Genomic DNA, 21,136 nt, shown 5'->3' on the forward strand with positions numbered 1-21,136 from the left:
CATTGGAACCAATATATTACACCTGTTTAAAAAAAGTCAGTTGTCTCGGTGTCCAGAGTTCCCCTATTTCTGCCTTTGTCCCATGGCTGGGCGTGGCAGTCTTGCTCAGACTCAGATTGCTAAAGGGCGGTGGCTGGAATGAACAAAAGGAATCAGACCTCTACTTTTACCCTGAGAAAGATTGCCAGGGGAAGCCTGGGGAGGAAGGAGTGCTGTGCGCCTCCATTATTGTTTGAATTACCAAATGCTTTTTTTCTCTCTCTCTCTTCTGAATTTTTAACCTTTAAAAATCATTTTTAAGAGCATAAAGATTGTATTAAAGGTAAATAAGATATGTGTGCTATGGGGATATATGACTGCACTCAATCTTCAGGGCATTCTTCTCTTTATTAGCCAAGTAACCTTTAGAGTTTAAGTAATGCAGTTCTTTTCTTGCTGATGCAGTAGCAGAGGATGTAGTGGTGGAAAATGAGAGGTTTAATGCTCAAGCTGTCAGACTGAGTATCTCTATGACCTCTAACCACTAGACCACCGGATGACTGATTCTGTTTTGTTAGTCAAAACACTGATTTTAAAGACTGACTTCTATCGCCTCTATGTTCTCCTTGATTGGTTTTCAGAAAATCAATGTTGATGGCCAAAATACAAAATTAACTATTTCTCTCTAGATTTCCTCATAGCATATCCAGCTTTAAACAGTACCCTGACTCTTCTTTTTATAAAGACTAGACCTTAACCAAATGTCCCTGAATGATAAAGAACACTTGCCCGCCCTATAATTAGCTTTTGTAAATATCAAGTCAAAGGTCAGAGCAAAGGTCATCTGATTTCTCTTTTGTGAAGAAAACAAGGGTTTTAGTTGCTATGACTGATTTCAGAATAGTAGCTAAGGATGAGGTCATTGCTTCCTTTCTGAGTGGAGAATAAGACTGCATTTGGAAGAGTCACAGAAACATATCAATGTTAATATTAAAGAACAGCAATAATTTTTGTAGCAGTTACAAATACCTGTGACCCTTAGTTTTAGATTTAGTTAAGTGCTTTGCTCTGTCAGATAAATGATGCTGGGAGAGCATCTCTTGAGATGATTGCTGATTTCATCATGTCACTTTGCTTTGCCACTTCTAGAAGATGCTGTGCCACACTCAGAATCAAACACATAGTGTGGTGTATCCAGGAATTTCACAAGGCAAAAATAAAACATCAGCTTTTGACTTTGTTAGCACTCGTTTGCCTAAATTACCAAACACTGAATGAATAATATAAAAAAACTAAAGCCCATGTAAGAAAGAAGACAAAAATGTTTGTATTTCTGTTGAAATTAAACATCATGAAGTAGAAATTATCGTTTAAACCAAACAGTAAATTGAAATGTGTGTATCCGGGTGCCTGGGTGGCTCAGTTGGTTAAGCATGGGACTCTTGGTTGTGGCTTGGGTTATGATCTCATGATTCATGAGTTTGAGCCCTGCATCAGGCTCTGTGGTGATGGTACAGAGCCTGCTTGGGATTCTCTCTCTCTCCCCACCCCTTCCCTGATCATGCTCTCTTTCTCTCAACATAAATAAAAAACTTAATAAAAAATTGCTTTAAATGTATATATCAAGTGAGGAGTTAGGACATCCTCACAGACCAGCAGAGAAAGTTGGGTGACCACCTATCTTATGCGGCCAGGAACTGAGGGGATCTCTAGGATGTAAGGCTTTCAGCTTTAAGGTCAGGACCACTTCAGGCAAACTGGGAAAAGCTGGTTAGCCTATCTGGAAGACCTCTTTGAGGCCATCTAGTCCCATTACCTTGTTTTACAGTTGAGGAAATTGTGGCCTATGAAAATTTTCTTAGCATCTAAAGATCTCTGCAGAATCCTTTTTCCCCCACATTCTTGTCAATGTCTTGTCTTTTCCCAGTTTCTGAGGTCATATTACATTTAGACCATAGGATCACGCAATACAAATAAATGGCCCTTCTCAGCCATTTATTTGTGGGACTGGGTAACTCCATTCTTTGATCTGAAGGTCACTTGGCTGGCTCTGGGAATGCCTGGCAGTTCTTCAGAGGAATGGAGAATACCCTTGTCGATAGCTTGAACACCTATTCTGCACTTTTCTGAGGGACACGACAATGTACCAAAGACCTAAGTGAAGCATTCAGTCACAGCGAGGGGGAAACCAGGTCCTGAGTCTTGGGCTACATCAGGAGTCCACAACCTTTCCAAAGCAGGGGACAGGTTACTGATACCTGTTCATTGGGGTCCTAAGGAAAGCACAAGGGTTAGAGACTTCATTCACTCCTATGATTTGCCTTTCCAAATGAGGACCGTAGAGGGTAATCATTACTTAAATGAATGAAGAGGCTGAGTGGGAGGCATAATATAGCTGTGTGTATTAGTGAGTTAGGTGATAGAGTGGGATAAAGACTGCTTTCAGTATTTTCTTCAAGTCCTTCTACAGAGATGAGTGCTTTTATCAGAAAGAAAAAGAGAACTAACAATATTTCATTTCTATTCATCAGAACGAGTAATTATAGAACTGAGAGAACAAACATTGTAAAAACATGGTACAAATAAAACATCCTCAAAACAGAACAGATGGGGCCCTGAATAGTCAAAGTCATTCAGAACCCTGGTACAACCCTGGTTACCTTCCACTGAAATAGAGACCTGTCTCTTCCATCTCTATTTCCTTTCACCTGCCAGATACATTTCCCCATCTCATTTCACCTATATGCATTCTTAGTTCTCAGCTTGAATATTACCCTTCAGGAAAGTTACCCCCTCCCCTTCTAATTCTACTTTAGGTCTCCCTGTTAAGTGCCATTATAGCATTATGATAACTGTTTTTTTTTTAACCATGATTTGACATAAAAATGAAACAACATGAATTAAACTAAATTTATATTTATAGTAATGTCTGTATCCCTGTTAGACTTAAATTCCATATAGGCAGAGATTGTATCTTTCTTGGTCATTGTTAATTGAGGCTCATGGCACATAAACATTCAACAGTTATTTGCTGAGTTAATAAACCAACCATTTGGAATGGGTTCATGGTTTCAGATTTTTGTGTAGGCTTTCTGTTGTATATATTTTTAATATGTGGAAAAATCAATAATATGTATTATATATACTTTGGAAATGCTTTTGTTTATATAGTATTGCTGTTCAGAACTGGCTCTATAGAGGACAACTGGATCCAAGTGTTGGCTCTTACCTCTAGAAAATGATTCTGGAAAGGCTTCATTTCCTTCATTTGCAAGATAAGGATAATTGTATCTACTTCACAAGTTTTTTCATGAGGATTAAATGAGATAATACAGGGCAAACATTAAGCATAGTATCTGGAACATAAGTTTTCCATAATTATTAGGTTATTAATTTGAGTAAAAATATAGAAACAGGCAAGTGCTCAGTTTTTCAAGATGGTGGAAAATATAAATGACTATATGACTAGAAAACAAGGATTTAGTTCTAGTTTTTCCTTGTTGTCATCATATGACATTTAGGCAAATTACAAATATCTCTGAGCTTAAGATTCTGCAAAATGAGAGATTTAAAGTGTTCTTTTAGGGTACATGGTGAGAATCAGTGTTGTGAATGTCCTAAATTGATATAAAGTTGAATGTTATTCTATGCAGAGTTAGATCTTTTATTAGATTCTTAAAGAGGTTGTATTGCAGGTCTGGTTCTTGGAAAGTAGTTGGAGATGGAGGTTAGTGTGCGGGAAGTATAGTAAGACCTATTCTTAGCATTGACATGTGTTGGGGAAGGGAAGGAGGAAGGGTTGGGCAGAAAGAGAAGCAAGCACTCAAAACAAAGGCATTGGCCAAACCTTCCTTGATGGACATTTTGCTAGATCCTTTAAGATGAACATGACCAATATGACCAGTATTGTGACTTCAGCATTTTTTATTTTGAAATGTGTGGTGAATACTTTTGCTACTATCTTCTGAGCATCCGTCTTCCCATGAACTCTTCCTTGTCTCATTCTAACCATGGAATTTATAGGATAGAGGCCATATTCTTACAGACTCTGCTCCAGGGTTGAGTGCCTAACTTAAACTGTGGGCAATTTGAGTCAGTTTTGAGAGAGTCCTTCTTTGGCAATGGGGGCCAAAATGTGAAACCGAGTCTGGCATTGCTCATGACCTCTGAGTGAGGAAATCACGATGGATTCTAAAACCTACTCCTGCATGTGACATAATGATAAATAATTCAGTCCCCAAGAAGTCATAACAATTCTAAATACATATGTACCTAATACATTTCAATTTATATAAAGCGTAAGTTGTTAGAACTGGAAGCAAATATAGAAAATCTACAATTATAGCTAGAGAATTCAACACCCTCAGTAATTGAGAGAAAAACAAATCAGTAAAGATATAGAAGACATGAACACTATAAACTAATTTGAACTAGTTGACATTTATAGAACTGTCTACCAAATAGCAGAAGAATATACATACTGTTTTAATGCATATGAAACATTGATCAAAGTAGACTATGTTCTAGGCTATTAAACCCAAAGAAATTTAAAGACTGAAATTATAGAGTACATTCTTTTACCATAATGGAACTAGGTTTCAAATCCATAACAGGAAGATATCTGAAAAATCCATGAATATTTTAGAAAGTAAACACCACTGCTAAATAATCCTTAGGTTAAAGGTTACAAAGGAAATCAGAAGATATTTTGGATTAAACAAAAGTAGGAATGCAACACATTAAAATTTATGGGATGCATCTAGAGCAATATTATATTCGCAACTCATAGAATTAAATGCATATATTAGAAAAGAAGAAAGGTCTTAAATCCATGATCTAAGCCTTAAGAATCTAGGAAAAGAAAAGCTAAACCTGAAAACAAACAGAATGAAGGGGAAAAATAAAGAGTAGAAATCAAAGAGAATCAATGAAATGAAAAGCTGGTACTTTGAAAAGATCAATATAACTGATAAACCCAAACTGAGCCCAGGGGAGGGGAAAAGAGAAGGGGGAAAAAATGACTAATACCTGCAATGAAAGAGGAAAGTCACTATTTTATAGGCATTAAAAGGATAAGGGATTATTACAAACAGCTCTATGTCCCTATAATCAATAACTGAATGACCTAGTCTTTGTCTTGATAGTCTAGCAAAACTCCTGCAAGAATAAATAACCCCAATAATCTATCTACTAAAATGTAGTACTTACTAAACTTCTAGGAAAGAAAGAATACCAAATCTACACATGCTCTTCCAGAAAATAGAGGGAATGCTTATTAACTCATTTTACCATAATACCAAAACCAGACAAAATATTACAAATAAACTAAAAACATTCTTCATGAACAGATGCTAAAATCATCAAAATATTAGAAAATTGAATCCAATATATTAAAAGGAATAATACATTCTGACTAATTGGAGTTTATTCTGTAAATGCAAGGCTGGTTCAACATTTGAAAATGAATTTGTATAATTCATAATATCAGCAGACTAATGAGAAAAAAACTATATATTAACAATTTATAAAACTATAAAATTCAATACCTATACATGACATAAGACAACAAAAATTCTCAGCAAACTAAGAATAGGACACTTAATCAAGCTGTGATGGGCATATACCAGAAAATGTACAACTAATGTCATCTTTAATAGTAAATTAATGCTCTTCCCCTAAGATGGGGGGAAGGAGTGGAGAACCAATGATGTCCACTCATACCATTCCTGTCTGACATCATTCTGGAGGTCCTAGTTAATAAGGCAAGATTAAGAAACTACTGATGAATGCAACATCATGGATAAATATCCAAGACCATTATGCTCAGACCTAGCATATTGAAATATGCTTGGGTATGAAATATCCAAGACCATTAAGTCAGACCTAAAAGACTGCATACTGTATGGTTTCATAGGACATTCTAGAAAAGACAAAACTGTAGGGGCAGAAAACACAATCCGTGTTTGCCTGGTGCTGAGGTTGCAGGGAGAGTTTGAATATAATGGCTTGAGGGGAGGTTTTGGAAAGTCAGAAAACTATTTAATATTTTGTTCCTAATGGTGGTTAAAGAGCGGTATGTGTTTGTCACAACTCCTACAACTGTATAGTAAAAAGGGTGTATTTTGTCATATGTAAATTTTACTTCCATACATCTCACAAAGAAAAGAAAATCCCACAGAGAAAAGCATGATGTAGGTTTGTCTTTGGAACAAAATTTTGGGACATTCTTGTCTGTAGTTGCAATTTTTTTTTCAGAAGTCTAGATATATCTCTGGTCTTCTTAAGTTTGATTATTTATGTATTCAATGAATTACATGAGTAACTCAGGATATTTCCAATTTATTCTCCATATTTTTACCCAAGCTAGTTCCAATTAGTTTTCTATCACCTACATCAGCCGGTCCTGAGTAACTCATGAAAATACACTTGCACAGGTAATTGCTATATGAGGATGTGTGAGGAGTGCTGTAATAGAGGTAAAAAGTATATGAGAGGAGAGGGGAAAGTGATTCAGTTTGACTGGGTTATCTCAAGGATAGATAGTAAATGAGTTGACTTTGAACACTTTTTGCAGTTGGAGTCAGGGGAAGCAGATCTCATTTTGAGCATTACGATGTGATTAAACAGATGGATGATTACGTATGGTGTCTTCAGGGGTAAAAGGTGCAGTAGGGCTGAAATGTAGAGACCATGGAACCAAGAAAATGGTGGAAGGTAAACTTGGAAAGGTAGACTCTTACCAGACCAAGAGACTTGCCTGTGTGCAAGTATTTGAACTTTATTATACAGAGAGTAGGCAAGTGGCATGCTCAGAAAAGCATTTTTGAAAGGTAATTTAGAAGAGTTGAAATTTGAAAGGTAGTTTGAAGAATTAGCAGATGTGGTTAGGGATAGGTCAGTGAGGAGGCAGTTGCTCTAGATTAGAAGCCTAAAGATGACATGCTCAAAGGCTGCGATGCTGTGGATGTTATGATAACCATCACCACTTACCACTTCCTGTGAGTGTGGCATTGTGCTGAAGTCCTTTAAATACACTCTTTCATTTCATCCTGATGATCATATAAAGTAGTTGGTGTTATGCCAATGTAGTAACCAATGGTTTTTCACTTAGACCATACAGGTGAAGCTGACCCGTTGCCTTTCCCAGCTTCCCAGAGGTGGGAACATCAGGGGTAGGCATGTGTTTTAGGCCATCTAACAAACATACTTTTTCCCTCCTCACCACAGCAAATGGTGAGGGACAGGTATATAAAGCACTATATTTATCTAGATAGCTCTTGCCAAAGTTATAGGACTAATTAGTAAAAGACTAATTTCATCTGCTTTTGATAAAAAATGGAAGAATTACTTGGAATCATTTGTTAACTGATTGATTCTTTATCCCTGTGTTTACCAATGGTTTTTCTTTAAACATTAGTTTTAAGGAATATTCTGTGAAAAAGTTTTTTATTTGCATATTACTGGGAAAACCTTGCGTAGAATATCCCTCTCAGAACATATTAAAGGCTCTAGCAATCCAGTAGAGAAATCTACTTAACTGTGTTTAATTCACCTTTTACAAAGTTATGCAATGAAGGTGCCCTTTTCACACATTTATTGGTTACAATCTACCACATTTTGGGAAATACAACAGTAGGAATTTATCTTCCAAACTATAGTTAAACCACTCAAGATTTTAATAGCTGGATAAAGGCACTGCTCACCTTGTCTCCCATATCTCTTGAGGCAGCATTTCTCAGCCTTTTTCTTCTAACACTTATAAAGGTGCAGATCATGATCTGAAAACAAATTGTAAAATGTAAGTGCCAGGGGCATGTTTTCATCAATTTGGACTTATACAATCCCATATAATACCATTCCACTGCCTTCAGGATACTCCAGAATTCATCACTTGACAACTGTGGAGAAAACAGTGTTAAAGTTCACTTACAATCTGCCTGAGACTCCCAGACACAACACCTAAACACATTTCTTAAGCAAATGAAGAGTTATTGAAGGATGTGAGGTAGAAGTTCACATCCTCTGCAGCACAGTTACCCGAGAGTCTCACTTTAAAATCTGGAATGTGAAAACAGGCTTAAGGAGTAATTGAGCATGCCTGGCATACTGCTGGGTGGGGGTAAATATGGCAGTAGAAAGATCCAACATTGTTTTCTTGGACCATTCTTGTTGTAGCTTCAAGGGTGGTATCTCTAGAAACCTCCTATCAACTTATAATTTACCTCAAATTTCCTTTCTTATAAATTTGATGAAGTGATACATGAAAGTGAGAAAAGAAAGCAACATCATTCTTAAAAGAGAAGCATTTTACAAGCTCTAAAAGCAGGTTCATAGGGAAGGTCATCAATGGGGCACCAGTGACTACCAGAGGATCTGAAGTAACAATTATAATTACAAATATTTCCTAGGCATTTCAAATGCAAAGGAACTCTTCTCTCCTCAGGAAACTTCACAGTGTTTTGCTGATGACAAACTGGTGTAATAAAAATATAGACACACTGAAATGGAATTTTTACAATTGTGATTCTTAAACATTTAGCACTGCTGTGGAAAAAATACAATACACTTTTACATACCCAAGCTATCTTATGTTAGCACTGTTTTGCAAACAATTGAGAAGTCTTAACAATCAATCCATGTTAAAATTAGCTCAAAACATGTGCTCTCGAATGAATTACATTGAACATGCTCAGGGAATCCAAGATGATTTTAGTTTTTCTTTTAGGAAAAACTCACAACCAGTGTTTCTCATTATCTTGTTTAGTAGCTTTTTTTGCTTACCAGAAGGGTTGAGAATTACAGAAACTTCTAGAAGGTATACATGTCTTAGAGATGATGATTTTGAAGCTGAAACAATATGGAGGATAGAAAAGACCATGGGCAATATTTGAAGGGCAGTATAATCTCTGTTCTGAAAGAGCTTACAATTTATTTGGTGGGAAACCATCATGTATACAACTGAATACAATTAGAGGCATCATGAAGTACACATGGAAACTACCCACAAAGCTTTCTTCTACAATGACCTGACTTTACTCTTTGTTTGTGTCATCAATATAACATTATTCCTGAGTAAGGGAAGAAATTTTTTTTCCCTCTGCCCTACTAGGTTCTCCAGCTGGGGCCCTGCAAATTAGACCAACAGGAGAAAACAAAAATTTGTTTTTATATGTGCATTTCACTTACAAATGGGAACACTCAGATGAGTAACTCAAAGGGGTGGTTAGAACTTGGGCCTAGGTAGCATCTTATCACCCCACCCCCAACAAAAGACACAAACAACTAATTTTTAGAGAAGTGACAACACAAAGATCCTTAAGGTTCTAGGGGAAGTAAATTGTAGGAAGGTAAATATGTGAGGAAGCTTATGAAAGATAAAGGCTAGTTATGTAGATTCCTCTGATGCCATCTCTGCACTATGAGTCTAGGGTTGTCTGATGACTGACTTCCTGTCTTTCCTGTTAGAGAGGGGAGAGTAATACAAATTATATATTAATTTTAGACAAATAGGGGCAGGAAAGGGGGCTTTTGTTTTTAAATCTGCTTCTCCATTGCCTTCAGAGTTCAAAATAATCCTCATGCCAAAGTGACATGTTTTGTCATAGCAATTTCTACTCTTCATTAGGATGTTCATGTCCTGGAAGACAAAAGTTACATATAACTTTATTGTTCATTCCAGAAACTTCCTCAAAGACCCATCGACTCTTTATCAGAAAATATCAAAGACCATTTACACCCCAAGACTTCAGAACTCCTCGCTTCAAAATACCTGTTTTGCTGTGTCTACCAACATCCTAAACCACCATATGATGATTCTTATCCAATTGTAACCAAACTTCTTCACTGAAGGAACTGCTTCAAACCAGACTAAAATCTCAATGAATATCCTAGCTTCTCTCTTTGCCCTCTGAAATGCTACTAAGACTGCCAAGGCAGTTTTCTCCCTTACAACAGTGAGATTTTTTTTTTTTTTGTTAACAGGTTGTCTTGGTAATATTTAGGATATTTGGGGGAACCAGCATTCAAAAACCTTGGGACCTCCAGGAAATCCAATTGAAATGAGGGCACCCTAACATTCAGTTCTGACCTGAACACAGCTTTTCCCTGTGGCCCTTCAAGCCTTCTCTCCTCTCCACTTTAGAGGAGTCTCAGAATGGATCCCACATTGGTTTCTTTTCAGTGAGCAACTCAAATGTTAGGTTTATTTTTAATTTTAAAGGTAAGAAACCCCTTTCAGGAATCTTTTGATTATTTTATCATATTTGAAAAAACTGTTATCTATAGTGGAAATCTGCCTTATTACCAGTTATGCTATTTGTCTCTGTGATTTAAATTTTGCTCTTTCCCTTCTCCTAAGATCAAAGCCATTATTACCAGTTCCTTTACTGCAGAGTCCCAGATTGCTAGAGTTGGTGTCCACAGGGGAATATGAGGGTAGAACAGAAGCCTCATGGAACAAGGAGTTGATGAAAATACCTATGAAATGATGAGCTTCATCATTCACTCCTTGGTCCTGCTCCATCCCTTGGGAGATTGTTTCTTTCCCATGCTATCCTACACTTGGAAAGGTGAAAGCTTGAAACTCTTTCCTAAAAGCATAAGCGCAAACAGTGAACAAAATCTGCTGCATGTGGTGGTGGGGAATGATTATTTCTTGGTCTGCTCAGACCATAACAAATATCATAGATTAGGTAACTAAAAATATCATAGATTAGGTAACTGCTCAGACCATAACAAATATCATAGATTAGGTAAAGGTAAAATCATTGAAATTTTAGTCTGGTTTGAAGCAGTTCCTTCAAACCAAATATCATAGATTAGGTAATTAGGTAACTAAAACCGTAAATAGATTACGGTTTCAGTGGCTGGGAATTCTGAGATTAGGGTGCCAGCGTGGCTGGGTTCTGGTGAGAACTCTCTTCTGGTCTTGTAGATGGCTGCCTTCTTGCTGTAACCTCAACAGGGCGGGGAAGGTGGGATGGGGGGGAGAGGAGCAAGCACTCTGGTCTCTAATAAGCACATGAATCTCATCGGGGGACTCCACCCTCATGACTTCATCTAAACCTAATTATCTCCCAAAAAGCCCATCTCTATACCATCCCAGTCGGAGTGGGGTTTTTTCATATGAGTTGGGGGATGGGGGATAAAAGTTCAGCCTATAGCAGGCTGTAATCAAGAATAATTGTGTTCTTCTGGTTTCTCCTTCACTAATCCATCCCTGTACCCTGCTTCATATCCCTAGTAACTTCCAGTGCAGTGATCTCACTGATGCAGCGATGAAGTCTAAGTACTAGGTAGGTGTTAGCTACATACCTTGAGGCTTTGGTGGCCAGAAGCACTGTGATCTCTGGGATAGACTTTAAGATTAGGGGTGATGGTAGTAGTAAGATCACTTAGCTAAAAGGTAAATCAAGAAGAAAAAGACCTAGTTTCAGATACTTAGAAAGGCACAGATAGTTTTCAGCTCTGAGAATGGGGTAAGGAAAGTTAAAGAATAAATGCAGGATTTGTGAAAGCTTCAGGGAATCAGAACTATTCAGAAATAAGTCCTTTTAGGTAACAGGTTTATCTGCTTAAGGTTTTATTTAAAATTTAAGGCACTTACTAAGGAAATATTTCTAAAATGAATTGTACATTTTGCTGCCTTAATTAAAAAAGGTTGAACATTATTTAACCTTTTTTTGATGACTCAAGGTCCTCACTGTGCACATCAACAATTATTCTGCAGAGCAATGATGCCCTCCAGGGTCATCAGGGTATACCAGGCACTCATTTCTACATTACTTTTTCTAGATTGCTATGATATTTGAGTTTGTATCCACTCTTAATTGTCTTTCATTTTGTGAGCACTATGCACATATCTTTTCTCACCACTATCAATGTACTATATGATCAGGAAGGTCTTCTCGCTAATAAAAACATGTTGCTTATAGCATACTGTGCATACTGTGGTCTTGTAAATGATAGACAAATTGTTAGAATTATACACAAAGTACAACTGAGAGTGATTAACTTCTGGTTGGAATGATAGAATGAAAGAGTGCTCTGGCTCACAGTATTTAGTGACAATGACTTTGGCCATTCCATTTCCCCCTATATATACCAACCCTATTCCAGGTAGGGTTAAAAAAAAAAGGCTAATGTACTCCTGATAGGTGAGATTATCTTGAAATAGAGTACCCACTATGATTATCATTTCTTTAGTGACATCATGGCCATCCTGAAAGATGGGTGCTTACCTGCGGCTCTGTGCAGAGTTTCTGGCACAAATGTGAGTAAGAGCCCAGCATCCCTTTACTTGGAATGTTAGTCTAAGTTACCATTTTAGTCTCTGATTTAAAAATTAAAGGAAATAGGGGCATCTGGGTGGCTCAGTTGGTTAACCATTTGACCTTTGCTCAGGTCATGATCTTGGAGTTCATTAGTTGGAGCCCCGCATTGGGCTGTCTTCTGTCGGTGCAGAGACACTTTGGATCCTGTCTCCCCCTCTCCCCTGCTTTGGATCCCGTCTCCCTGTCTCTTTGCCCCTCTCCCACTCTTTCTCATTGTCTCTCAAAAATATTTAAGAAAAACATTTTAAAACAATTAAGAAAAAGAAGGTAAAAATGATAGCAGATGTATTAATTTGGCACTATTATTAGCACTTTCATGACAATTCCTTCTTTTTTTTTTTTTTGAGTCCTTCAATTTCCAGATATGTTGTATGATTTCCTTGATTTCACCACCACCGTCTGTGGCAGAACTGCTGACAACCTGGCACTCACTCAGGGCCATTTATTTCCCAACAGACAGGCTGTACAGATTCTCTCTTAAGCTCGATGACTCTGAGATCCTTCCTGAATGTCAATGAGGAACCATCGCAAGCAGTTGTAGCAATTGTCTCCTTCAGAGGTAACAGATACACTCATTAAAAAATTGCTGAGGACAAGGGCACAAACCTTGAAAGCCTCCATCAAAAATAAATACATAAAATTATTGTGCATACTTGTTTAGAAGCCTCTGGGGAATTCTCAACAAATGAATGACTATCTCACAGCAGCCTAGCTGCATTCTTTAGTAATATTTTAAATAATCTTCAGTATAAAGGTCATAAAAAGCAAGAAACATTTATTTGCAAGAAGGAAAGCCACTTTTACTCTTACTATTTCAGTTCAACCTCTTAACCTGCACTTCTGCAATGCAGCACGTTTGTTGAGCTTATGATTGCCTTCTCTACTGTGAATGACTTTTTTCCCCTCATCTTAAATCAGTATGTGAGAACACAAGACAAACCTTGGATCTTGCACTAAGGCAGCTTACTGTGTTCAAAATCTTACTCATCTGAAGTAGCTTCTATCCAGTAAACACCATCCTTCTAACGGTGGTCCAGGTGTTGTTCTAGGTAATAGAGCTTTAGCAGCAAACAAGAGATGAAGGCTGGAGGCTGGAATAGACCTACAGTTTCTCCTGACCTGCACTGTTTGGGTTATTTTATAGACCTCTTCAGACATGGGGGTGATAGTAACAGGCAAGAACACCAAGCATCACAACACATCACTGATTTTTGCTTCCAGTTTCACATTAGTGTCAGAGAGCTGGTGGGGATGGAAGAGTTTAAGATTTTCCTTACTCTAATGGGCATCAGGACTTGATTCTTGCTTCTTCCTGGATTTGCACTAATGAAGTTTTAAATGTGGGCTTTAAAAAAATTTTTTTTTGAGAGACAGAGGTAGCACAAGCAGGAGAGGGTCAGAGAAAGAAGGAGATACAGAATCTGAAGCAGGCTCCAGGCTCTGAGCTAGCTGTCAGCACAGAGCCCAGCATCAGGCTGGAACCCATGAACCGTGAGATCATGACCTGAGCCAAAGCTGGACGCTTAACTGACTGAGCCACCCAGGCACCCCTAAATGTGGTCTTTTAATATGGTGCTGGTTGTGGTGGAAAAGTCATTAGAGTCAGCAGAGCAGTTTGGAAGACTGCATGATTTCGGGCAAAGAGTGCAGGTTTTGGGGTCAGACAGGTTTTATTTGCATCCAGACTCTCTGACTTCCTAGCTGAGAGACCAAAAAGCACTCTGAATTTTGGTATCCTCTCCTGAAAAATGAGCATTATAATACTTAATAGAATTAGGAGTATTAACTGAGCTTTATATGAATGGGTCTCATTCTAGCTAGTATTCCTTTTACTAAGTAGCTCGTGTGTGTGTGTGTGTGTGTGTGTGTGTGTACTTGTGTACTTTGAAACTATTTTAATATCTCTGGGGTTGAGATTGTAGCTAGATATTCCTTCCAGCATCGTCAGACTGTGACTATGACAGTATCGTCTATTATGTACATAGACAAGGCATCTCTTGCATAAGCCAAATGGTTTATGTATGCCATCTCAGAATTGATTCATACCATGGAAATCCATCAATTTATACTTTTTAGGTTGAATAAAAGTTGGCCAAAAAGTGTAAGAATTGCAGTATACACTATTTAGTAAATTTATTTTAGTGATGATAAAGTGCTGTGCTAGATTACTCTGGTGCATCTGTTTCTTCTACCTTAAATGCATGATGTTGTTCTGGGGAAAACTGGCTTAAAAAAATCTAGTCTTCTCAACTGGGATATGAAAATACACATTATAATTTCATGAAGTCACAGGATTTAGAATATGAAAAAGACAAGTGTAAATAACAACATGGATTAGATTATTTAAAAGTTCTAATGGTTATAAATAATGAGTGGATATGTTGTATGTAAACTTAAGCCAAGAGGGTGCTACTCCGTAATTTAAGACCTCAATACTCTAACAGCGTTTATTAGGAATAAAAATGTTTCTCTCATCCTCTTGCTTCAAAATACATGAAAACTTAAACTATTACTTTATGAGAGATGGAAACACTTATTACATTCTGTAGGTATGTGAATAACCATTTTGAAACCAACACAGGGTTCAAGAAGGCTGCAAGCAAATCAGGATGTCCTTCAAGGGGCACTCCTGAATCAAGGATTCAGAGTAATAGGAAGGAAGAGTGGTAGATGAAGGGCAGTAATTTGCTTTTCTCTTTCTCTGGCTGGTTATGCCTCCTTGAAAAAGAACTGAGTATGTTCATAGTAATGAAAAAAGAATAGAGGAGATGTTCAGATCAGGTAAGAAAGAGCAATGGATCTCAACTTCTGTATTAGGTGGTTGAGAAAGGGGAAGCTATTGTAGAGGTGTTTCGAAGCTGGCTCATTTCAGCTCATGAGATACGACTGTTAAATTTTTAGGAATCCTGTGAATCAACCATTATTAAAAATTAAGTTACACTAACATACCCTTAAATACATAAAGTTTAGGAAAACAAAGGCAATAAATACTCAATCATCACTTCTTAATTGTTTTACTGCATTTTATTTTATGCTGTTTACATTTACTGTTTCAGTATGCGGAAATGCCATCTAAATAGTGTGCTCCTTGCATCTTTTCCCAAGTCTGAATTCCGTGATATCACATTGGCAACTTGGAATTGGCCATGGTAGTATTTACTCTATGAAAATTGGCAAATGCACAAACCAGGGCTTTTCCCTTTTTTCCCCCCTAAAGCTGGTTTGCAAACATTTACTAGCATACCACTGGATGTGAGAATGAGGTTTTAGATAGCATTGGACTCAATTTAGGAAAAAACTATTTTAGGAAAAATTGCAAGTATACACAAAAATGGAATACTATTAAGAATACTTGTATGCCTATTTTCCAACTTCAATAATTACCAACATATTGTCTGAATTCTTATAAATCAAATCCAAGTACCTCATAGGTTTTATTTAAGAACACTGCTACATATATCTTTAATGCTTAGGAACTTAAAGATATAATCACAGTTTTATTATATTAAGTATAGCAATAACTTCATGATATTCTTTAATACTAGTCCATATTCAAATCTTTGACTATTTCAAAGATGTGTTTTTAGGATCAGTTTGTTTGAATCAGGAACCAAACAAATGAACTTGTCTTTTTAAAAACTGGAAGAGAGCAGAAAGCTATGAAGTCTGTCTGAGATGTCATTAAAGAGCAGGAAAGGAAGATTTGACAGAACATAGTTCAAAGTAAGGATTAGAAAAAAATAAAACTGTTTCATGTTTATGCCCTGCTGAGATCAGACTCTTCAATAAACTGATTATACAAAAAAGCATACAGTATATTCAGTGCCCTTAAAAAGCTCATGTTTTAGGGCAGTAGTGGATATTTAACTTTTTTTCAGGTCATAGACACCTTTTGAGAGCTGATGAAAGTTACCTGCATGTGTGGACCCACATCTGCACACAGAATTATGCATGCTATTTGAAGGCACATGAAACTCATCCTGGATCCAATGGAACCAGAGTTAAGACCTGGGATTTGGAGGGTAGGGGGAAGACATGTTTATGAATAATTATAATCTATAGTAATAATGTTAGAGTCTAGCATATTCCAAGTGCTTTTGGAACACAGAGCAAAAGAGTGGCCAATTCCTTATAAGGCACAGGAAAATTGACATTGGAAGTGGAGTTTGACATTTTGAGTTTCTCAATCAGAGATGGTAATTAAGGCTGGCATACTGAAGTTGGAGGTGACAAGAGATGATACTAAACAGACAGCTTGGCTAAGAGGTCAAGAACCACAAAAAGCTGTATGAAGGAATTTTAATTTCAGATGGTTTGTCATTGCAGGATTCTAAACTAGAGAGGTACATGATCAGATTTGCCTATAGGCAAGTTCAGTGCAGCAGCAGTGTGGATGCAGGGGGTTTCAAGTGGAGACTGAACACAGTGAGGCCGGGTAGCTCCTGCAACTATTATAATAGTTGAAATTAAAGATGACAGAGTCTGGACTATGGCACAGTCAATGAGGTCAGAAAAGAAGGATTTTAGGATATAGTAGGTGAAGTAGTGTGTATACATGTGTGGAAATCTAGGAAAACAAAGATTCTTAGCTTTAAGGCTCTGATAGAGAAGGTAATGGTATTTACTGAAATAAAGAATATAGGAAGCATATCTGTGGTCTAGGAGAAAGAGGGGACAGAAAAAGGCCATTGGTTTGGAGCACTTTGAATTTGAAGTATTTATGGAACAAACAGGAAGGGATTCCCATAAACAGCTAGGAAGAAAAGGTCGGCTCTGGGAGCTGGCCCAATTCTTTAGGTGCAAGAGTGAGTATGAGGAAGTTTAGTCTAGTTTGGGGTCATTTATGGTTTGAAGTTGTTTATGGTCAGAGATGGATCATGATTAGTTATGGGATGCAGTGAACCTTTAGGCTTCTCCATGGCCAATTTTATCCTCCAAAAATTTACTCAAGAAGCACTTGTACTGAGAAAAACAGAACAAAAAAAAACCAAATAAACAAAAAACCCTGTTAATCTCACAATATTCTTTTTTTCTTCAATCTAATTTCATCTCCAAATGGAAGATATTTACAAATATAAATATGATCGTATCCCCTGCCCACTTAGAACCTTTAAATAGTTCTCCAATGCCTGGAACAAAGCTCAAACTCTTCTCTACCCTCTCCTAATTATAATAACAATGACTATTTTTTTCACGTGGGTAGTAATTCTTCAGGGAAACTTTTCTAACCCTTCAGGGCTAGGTCTCAGTGATGCTGAAAGTATTGTAGATAAGTGAAAATTGATTACATTTCCCTCTACTAAGCAACTTTTTCCAGCAAACTGGTATCACTGATTTAGAAGATGATGCTATAGAGTAGAATTGAAATTCTACTGTGTGCTGGGCAGTTTTAAAATGGTTGGTTGAAACTACAATGAAGAAGAAACAAAGTATAAGCTCCAAATTGCCTTGTCTCAATTATATATTGTGTCATCGGAAGATTAAAATGCGCAATTTAAGGTGGCCGGTTAGCTCAGTTGGTTAGAGCGTGGTGCTAATAAAATGCGCAACTTCGTGTTTAGGCATAGGATAATCATATTTCTGGTCATTTTTCCTGGGTTGATCATAGAATTTTTTTTGGCTGTACAACTAGATGCTTTTTTGTTGGCCAGTTTCTGCCCTCTGCTGACTTCCAGCAAGATTATTCTTTCTCAATTTGATTTTCTTATCCAAAAATTAAAATATGACTCTAAATTAAGAGCCTAAAATGAAGGTGAGAAAGAAGGGATAGAGGCTGAGTGAGAGACAAACAATGTATACTTTTTACTTGGAAAGGCAGCAAGGAAAATGAGCAAAAGAATAGGCTTTCTGAGGCATGTTAAATTCTGTGCTGTGCTATGTAAATACATCATGAGAAAAGTGTTAATCTAATGCTAGGCACACTATGAAAATCTGTCAGTCCAAAACTATGTTCCATTTTCAAGGGACAAGAGCTTTGCATTTCTTGGAAGCATTGATCAGTGTAAGTGCAGGTCGATCAAGGCTTTTGTGTTTGCATTTAAATGTTAATCAATCACATTTTATTAAAAATTTAAGGCAAGAGTGAGAATGGAAAAGTGTATGGGTCTGTGCTTATGACAAAGAAATCAAGTTGAGATCCATTTTGAAATGACTGGAGAATTCCATAATGTGTACAATATTAGGGACCCATCTGGACAACAGATACTGGTGGTAGTAATGATGAGTAGGGGCTGAGGCTGGGACTAATGAACATTTATTGACAATCTCTACTTTGTAAGATGAGAAAGTGCCTTCTGTGATTTCTGGACAAATGAACACTGTGCATTCGAGCATCCCATTAATCATTCCATACATAGTTATAGTAGTAATGATTACAAGTGTTTTAAATATACCATTTAAAAAGCTTATTGTGGTAACACATATACAACATTTAAAATTTACCATTTTACCTATATGAATGAAGTGTATAGTTCTGTGACATTAAGCACACTCACATTTTTCTGCAACCACCATCACCATCCATCTCTAGAATTCTTACATCATTCCAAACAAATCACTCTTTCTTACCTCCTCTCTTGAACTTCTGGAAACTACCTTTTTATTTTCCTGTCTCTATGAATTTGACTACTATAGGTAGATCATATAAGTGGAATTATACAATATTTGTCCTTTTGTGGCTAGCTTATTTCACTTAGAATGTCCTTATGTTTCATCCATGTTGTAGCATGTATCAGAATTTCCTTTTTAAGGCTGTGTAATATTTCATTGTATGTACCATATGTTGTTCATTCATCAGTAGATCATTTGAGCTTCCATCTTTTGGCTATGGTGAATAATTCTATGAGCTTGCATATACAAACATCTGCTTAGTTCTTCCAGTTATTTGGGGTTTTTTTTCAGAAGTGCAATGAGAGAATTACATTGTAATTCTGTGTTTAATTACTTGAAAAACCACCATACTGTTCTCCACAGTGGCTACATCATATATTCCAACAAGTAATGTGCAAGTGTTCAAAAAAACCATATTTTTATGTTTTCCTATAACTGAAAGTTAATAGGAAAAATGCTATAAAATGTTGAGAAGGAAAGCTGGGCTACAAAAAGTCAAGTGGAAGAAGGGTCTCTGTAGGCTAGTATTTGAAAAAGGTCAGGAAACACTGTTCTAAAATATAGGGGTAAAACCAGGAAGAGATGTAGAAGCATAAAAAAATTCAATAACCATATTTATTGAATACCTTCTATGTTCTAAGGCCTAGATCAGACTTGGGGCAGGGGAGGGGGAATACTTAGCAGATTCTATGGGGTTAATAAGGTAGAATCATTATACTTTCAAAGCTTTCAGTCTCTTGAAGCTGAGGGATAAGTAAAGAAGCACTGCAATGACTTCTAAAGTAATCTGCTGAGAGATGAGGGAACTACAAGGTGCCCAGCCCGTGCCCATTCAGGCCTGAAGATTTGAAAAGAGAGTTAGAGTTCTCTGAATTCTTCTCATTTTCCCTCCCTTCTCATTTTGTAGGATGTGGATGCTCAAGGTAACTTGACCATGTCAGGAAGCAAATGAACTGTCTGAACTAAATGGAGCTGCTTGTTAAAAATCTTGGAAGTAGTATTTGGATAAGGTGTCAGGACTTAAGAAAATCATTTAAAATACAACGGAAAATTTTGAAAACTCAAGGAAGCCCTCCCTGAGGACTTTTCTTCTTATCTGGGTTCTGGGCTCAGTTGGGCTCTGGTTATCCCTGTTCTCGGCACTCACTCTGGGTTTATTTCTTATGAGAGCACTGATCACGTAGTCCTGTAGTTGTTTGGTTATTTACTTTGTCCCTAAGTGACATGGAGGCAGAGATCCTACCCAGAAACATTTGTTGGGTAGCAACAACAAATTGAGTTGGATGAGCAGAGAGAGAGCTATAAAGTAATTGGGACCATTCACAAGAAGTAATCAAGACACTCACAATCACTTTGCTTTTGGAAAGTAGATATTCAATCTCCATTGTTAGATATTCTGACAACTCTAGAATGGTGACATGGTGCTACCACAGTTCTTGCACTGTAGCTCAATACTTGCCAAAATGTCCTATTAGGTCTCTATCCTAGAGTCTTCCTCTTCCCATTCCCCAAGTAATCAATATATGACTGAATGTCTCTATAGGTTGCAATTGTCTGAGTTCATTGTGTTGTATTTTTGCTAAATGTATATGATACCACATGTGAGACACAAAAACACTACCACACTTTATGTAGAATAATTTTAAGACTGTTGATATAATTAGCCTAATCAATTCTATTTTCCATCCAATTTGATTATATCATAAATACCTTTGATTTGAAGTCAAAGGATGATAAGACCATCTCATTTTTAGCTTTCTCATTTTTAATGGGGAGTAAGATTATTCCTAAAAAGTCAATGAACAATATCACAGAAGAATTGAAGAAATAATGGGATGAGAGCTATGGTAAAACGTGCTTTGGTGAACATCATATTGATCTGAAGTGTTGTAAAAGTATATATATTATATATTATATATATGTGTGTGTGTGTGTGTGTGTGTGTGTGTGTGTGTGTGTGTATATATACATTCCTGCTGGGAAGAGAATTAGTAATATCTTTCTAACTCAGAGCATCAGTATTCCAATCTGGCTGGAATTTGGGAAGTGCTAAAAATTCCCAAAGCAAAGTGCCAGATGTCATTTTTGGATCCTAGCTATGTGGGCTTGGTTGCTAAGAAGATGATGCCTCCCTTCTCTCCTTTGCCACACTCATCTGATGCCTGAGCAACAGGGAATTGATGTTAAGCAGAGCAGGGATCTAACAATGTCAACTG

The sequence above is a fragment of the Suricata suricatta genome, chromosome 5 (genome assembly GCF_006229205.1).
Source record: "Suricata suricatta isolate VVHF042 chromosome 5, meerkat_22Aug2017_6uvM2_HiC, whole genome shotgun sequence".
NCBI lineage: Eukaryota > Metazoa > Chordata > Mammalia > Carnivora > Herpestidae > Suricata > Suricata suricatta.